Genomic DNA, 6,007 nt, shown 5'->3' on the forward strand with positions numbered 1-6,007 from the left:
CCCAAAGAGCTGGAAGGAAGATGCTTTTGGGCCCAACTCGCCCTTTGGAAAGAAGACTGCGGGTTGTGCCTTTCAGCTCCAGGACAATGTAGCACACCCAGAGCAGAAGTTCTACTTCAGCCAGATCAGGCCTGCAAAGAAACTGCGTTTCACAGGCCTTTGTAAGAGATGTTCCCAGTAGGCTGTAAGAGCACTGTGCAGAGCGAGTTGTTTCTTATCTTCCCAAAGAGCTGGAAGCAAGATGCTGAGGGGCCCAACTCGCCCTTTGGAAAGAAGCCTGCACGTTGTGCCTTTCAGCTCTAGGGCCATGTGGCACACCCAGAGCAGAAGTTCTACTTCAGCAAGATCAGGCCTGCAAAGAAACTGCGTTTCACAGGCCTTTGTAAGAGATGTTCCCGGTAGGCTGTAAGAGCACTGTGCACAGCGAGTTGTTTCTTAGCTGCCGAAAGAGCTGGAAGCTGGACCTGAGGGACTTGTCTACCCTTGTGGAAAAAAGGGAGGACTTTGTGCCTTGCAGCTCTAGCGCCATGTAGGACCCGGCAGAGCAGAAGTTCTACTTCAGCCAGATCAGGGCTGGGAAGAAACTGCGTTTCACAGGTCTTTGTAAGACTCGTTCCCTGTAGGCTGTAAAACACCAGTGCAGAGCAAGATGTTTCTTAGCTGCCCAAAGAGGTGGAAGCCCCACGCTGTGGGGCCTGTCTGCCCTTGAGGAGTCAAGGCAGGATTCTGAGCCTTGCAACTCTAGGCCGATGTAGGACACAGCATAGCAGCAGTTCTACCTCAGCGAGAACAGGCCGGCAAAGAAACTGCATTTCTCAGGCCTTTGCAAGAGATGCTCCCGGTTGGCTGTAAGAGAGGTCTGCAGAGCGAGTTGTTTCTTAGCTTCCCAAAGAGCTGGAAGCAAGAGGCTTTGGGGCCCAACACGCCCTTTGGAAAGAAGCCTGCACGTTGTGCCTTTCAGCTCTAGGGCCATGTGGCACACCCAGAGCAGAAGTTCTACTTCAGCCAGATCAGGGCTGGGAAGAAACTGCGTTTCACAGTCCTTTGTAAGACATGTTCCCGGTAGGCTGTAAGAGCCCTATGCAGAGCGAGTTGTTTCTTAGCTGCCGAAATAGCTGGATGTTTTACCTGAGGGACTTGTCTACCCTTGTGGAATCAAGGCAGAACTTTGCGCCTTGCAGCTCTAGCGCCATGTAGGACCCGGCAGAGCAGAAGTTCTACTTCAGCCAGATCAGGGCTGGGAATAAACTGCGTTTCACAGGCCTTTGTAAGACTCGTTCCCTGTAGGCTGTAAAACACCAGTGCAGAGCAAGTTGTTTCTTAGCGGCCCAAAGAGGTGGAAGCCCCACGCTGTGGGGCCTGTCTGCCCTTGAGGAATCAAGGCAGGACTTTGAGCCTTGCAACTCTAGGCCGAAGTAGGATATGGCATAGCAGCAGTTCCACCTCACCGAGATAAGGCCTGCAAAGAAACTGCATTTCTCAGGCCTTTGCAAGAGATGCTCCCAGTTGGCTGTAAGAGAGGTCTGCAGAGCCAGTTGTTTCTTAGCTTCCCAAAGAGCTGGAAGGAAGATGCTTTTGGGCCCAACTCGCCCTTTGGAAAGAAGACTGCGGGTTGTGCCTTTCAGCTCCAGGACAATGTAGCACACCCAGAGCAGAAGTTCTACTTCAGCCAGATCAGGCCTGCAAAGAAACTGCGTTTCACAGGCCTTTGTAAGAGATGTTCCCAGTAGGCTGTAAGAGCACTGTGCAGAGCGAGTTGTTTCTTATCTTCCCAAAGAGCTGGAAGCAAGATGCTGAGGGGCCCAACTCGCCCTTTGGAAAGAAGCCTGCACGTTGTGCCTTTCAGCTCTAGGGCCATGTGGCACACCCAGAGCAGAAGTTCTACTTCAGCCAGATCAGGCCTGCAAAGAAACTGCGTTTCACAGGCCTTTGTAAGAGATGTTCCCGGTAGGCTGTAAGAGCACTGTGCACAGCGAGTTGTTTCTTAGCTGCCGAAAGAGCTGGAAGCTGGACCTGAGGGACTTGTCTACCCTTGTGGAAAAAAGGGAGGACTTTGTGCCTTGCAGCTCTAGCGCCATGTAGGACCCGGCAGAGCAGAAGTTCTACTTCAGCCAGATCAGGGCTGGGAAGAAACTGCGTTTCACAGGTCTTTGTAAGACTCGTTCCCTGTAGGCTGTAAAACACCAGTGCAGAGCAAGATGTTTCTTAGCTGCCCAAAGAGGTGGAAGCCCCACGCTGTGGGGCCTGTCTGCCCTTGAGGAGTCAAGGCAGGATTCTGAGCCTTGCAACTCTAGGCCGATGTAGGACACAGCATAGCAGCAGTTCTACCTCAGCGAGAACAGGCCTGCAAAGAAACTGCATTTCTCAGGCCTTTGCAAGAGATGCTCCCGGTTGGCTGTAAGAGAGGTCTGCAGAGCGAGTTGTTTCTTAGCTTCCCAAAGAGCTGGAAGCAAGAGGCTTTGGGGCCCAACACGCCCTTTGGAAAGAAGCCTGCACGTTGTGCCTTTCAGCTCTAGGGCCATGTGGCACACCCAGAGCAGAAGTTCTACTTCAGCCAGATCAGGGCTGGGAAGAAACTGCGTTTCACAGTCCTTTGTAAGACATGTTCCCGGTAGGCTGTAAGAGCCCTATGCAGAGCGAGTTGTTTCTTAGCTGCCGAAATAGCTGGATGTTTTACCTGAGGGACTTGTCTACCCTTGTGGAATCAAGGCAGAACTTTGCGCCTTGCAGCTCTAGCGCCATGTAGGACCCGGCAGAGCAGAAGTTCTACTTCAGCCAGATCAGGGCTGGGAATAAACTGCGTTTCACAGGCCTTTGTAAGACTCGTTCCCTGTAGGCTGTAAAACACCAGTGCAGAGCAAGTTGTTTCTTAGCGGCCCAAAGAGGTGGAAGCCCCACGCTGTGGGGCCTGTCTGCCCTTGAGGAATCAAGGCAGGACTTTGAGCCTTGCAACTCTAGGCCGAAGTAGGATATGGCATAGCAGCAGTTCCACCTCACCGAGATAAGGCCTGCAAAGAAACTGCATTTCTCAGGCCTTTGCAAGAGATGCTCCCAGTTGGCTGTAAGAGAGGTCTGCAGAGCCAGTTGTTTCTTAGCTTCCCAAAGAGCTGGAAGGAAGATGCTTTTGGGCCCAACTCGCCCTTTGGAAAGAAGACTGCGGGTTGTGCCTTTCAGCTCCAGGACAATGTAGCACACCCAGAGCAGAAGTTCTACTTCAGCCAGATCAGGCCTGCAAAGAAACTGCGTTTCACAGGCCTTTGTAAGAGATGTTCCCAGTAGGCTGTAAGAGCACTGTGCAGAGCGAGTTGTTTCTTATCTTCCCAAAGAGCTGGAAGCAAGATGCTGAGGGGCCCAACTCGCCCTTTGGAAAGAAGCCTGCACGTTGTGCCTTTCAGCTCTAGGGCCATGTGGCACACCCAGAGCAGAAGTTCTACTTCAGCCAGATCAGGCCTGCAAAGAAACTGCGTTTCACAGGCCTTTGTAAGAGATGTTCCCGGTAGGCTGTAAGAGCACTGTGCACAGCGAGTTGTTTCTTAGCTGCCGAAAGAGCTGGAAGCTGGACCTGAGGGACTTGTCTACCCTTGTGGAAAAAAGGGAGGACTTTGTGCCTTGCAGCTCTAGCGCCATGTAGGACCCAGCAGAGCAGAAGTTCTACTTCAGCCAGATCAGGGCTGGGAAGAAACTGCGTTTCACAGGTCTTTGTAAGACTCGTTCCCTGTAGGCTGTAAAACACCAGTGCAGAGCAAGATGTTTCTTAGCTGCCCAAAGAGGTGGAAGCCCCACGCTGTGGGGCCTGTCTGCCCTTGAGGAGTCAAGGCAGGATTCTGAGCCTTGCAACTCTAGGCCGATGTAGGACAAAGCATAGCAGCAGTTCTACCTCAGCGAGAACAGGCCTGCAAAGAAACTGCATTTCTCAGGCCTTTGCAAGAGATGCTCCCGGTTGGCTGTAAGAGAGGTCTGCAGAGCGAGTTGTTTCTTATCTTCCCAAAGAGCTGGAAGCAAGAGGCTTTGGGGCCCAACTCGCCCTTTGGAAAGAAGCCTGCACATTGTGCCTTTCAGCTCTAGGGCCATGTGGCACACCCAGAGCAGAAGTTCTACTTCAGCCAGATCAGGCCTGCAAAGAAACTGCGTTTCACAGGCCTTTGTAAGAGATGTTCCCGGTAGGCTGTAAGAGCACTGTGCACAGCGAGTTGTTTCTTAGCTGCCGAAAGAGCTGGAAGCTGGACCTGAGGGACTTGTCTACCCTTGTGGAAAAAAGGGAGGACTTTGTGCCTTGCAGCTCTAGCGCCATGTAGGACCCAGCAGAGCAGAAGTTCTACTTCAGCCAGATCAGGGCTGGGAAGAAACTGCGTTTCACAGGTCTTTGTAAGACTCGTTCCCTGTAGGCTGTAAAACACCAGTGCAGAGCAAGATGTTTCTTAGCTGCCCAAAGAGGTGGAAGCCCCACGCTGTGGGGCCTGTCTGCCCTTGAGGAGTCAAGGCAGGATTCTGAGCCTTGCAACTCTAGGCCGATGTAGGACACAGCATAGCAGCAGTTCTACCTCAGCGAGAACAGGCCGGCAAAGAAACTGCATTTCTCAGGCCTTTGCAAGAGATGCTCCCGGTTGGCTGTAAGAGAGGTCTGCAGAGGGAGTTGTTTCTTAGCTTCCCAAAGAGCAGGAAGCAAGAGGCTTTGGGGCCCAACACGCCCTTTGGAAACAAGCCTGCACGTTGTGCCTTTCAGCTCTAGGGCCATGTGGCACACCCAGAGCAGAAGTTCTACTTCAGCCAGATCAGGGCTGGGAAGAAACTGCGTTTCACAGTCCTTTGTAAGACATGTTCCCGGTAGGCTGTAAGAGCCCTATGCAGAGCGAGTTGTTTCTTAGCTGCCGAAATAGCTGGATGTTTTACCTGAGGGACTTGTCTACCCTTGTGGAATCAAGGCAGAACTTTGCGCCTTGCAGCTCTAGCGCCATGTAGGACCCGGCAGAGCAGAAGTTCTACTTCAGCCAGATCAGGGCTGGGAATAAACTGTGTTTCACAGGCCTTTGTAAGACTCGTTCCCTGTAGGCTGTAAAACACCAGTGCAGAGCAAGTTGTTTCTTAGCGGCCCAAAGAGGTGGAAGCCCCACGCTGTGGGGCCTGTCTGCCCTTGAGGAATCAAGGCAGGACTTTGAGCCTTGCAACTCTAGGCCGAAGTAGGATATGGCATAGCAGCAGTTCTACCTCAGCGAGATAAGGCCTGCAAAGAAACTGCATTTCTCAGGCCTTTGCAAGAGATGCTCCCAGTTGGATGTAAGAGAGGTCTGCAGAGCCAGTTGTTTCTTAGCTTCCCAAAGAGCTGGAAGGAAGATGCTTTTGGGCCCAACTCGCCCTTTGGAAAGAAGACTGCGGGTTGTGCCTTTCAGCTCCAGGACAATGTAGCACACCCAGAGCAGAAGTTCTACTTCAGCCAGATCAGGCCTGCAAAGAAACTGCGTTTCACAGGCCTTTGTAAGAGATGTTCCCACTAGGCTGTAAGAGCACTGTGCAGAGCGAGTTGTTTCTGAGCTTCCCAAAGAGCTGGAAGCTGGACCTGAGGGACTTGTCTACCCTTGTGGAAAAAAGGGAGGACTTTGTGCCTTGCAGCTCTAGCGCCATGTAGGACCCGGCAGAGCAGAAGTTCTACTTCAGCCAGATCAGGGCTGGGAAGAAACTGCGTTTCACAGGTCTTTGTAAGACTCGTTCCCTGTAGGCTGTAAAACACCAGTGCAGAGCAAGATGTTTCTTAGCTGCCCAAAGAGGTGGAAGCCCCACGCTGTGGGGCCTGTCTGCCCTTGAGGAGTCAAGGCAGGACTCTGAGCCTTGCAACTCTAGGCCGATGTAGGACACAGCATAGCAGCAGTTCTACCTCAGCGAGAACAGGCCTGCAAAGAAACTGCATTTCTCAGGCCTTTGCAAGAGATGCTCCCGGTTGGCTGTAAGAGAGGTCTGCAGAGCGAGTTGTTTCTTAGCTTCCCAAAGAGCTGGAAGCAAGAGGCTTTGGGGC

Source organism: Equus caballus, unplaced genomic scaffold, assembly GCF_041296265.1.
Source record: "Equus caballus isolate H_3958 breed thoroughbred unplaced genomic scaffold, TB-T2T haplotype1-0000019, whole genome shotgun sequence".
NCBI classification, from domain to species: Eukaryota; Metazoa; Chordata; class Mammalia; order Perissodactyla; family Equidae; genus Equus; species Equus caballus.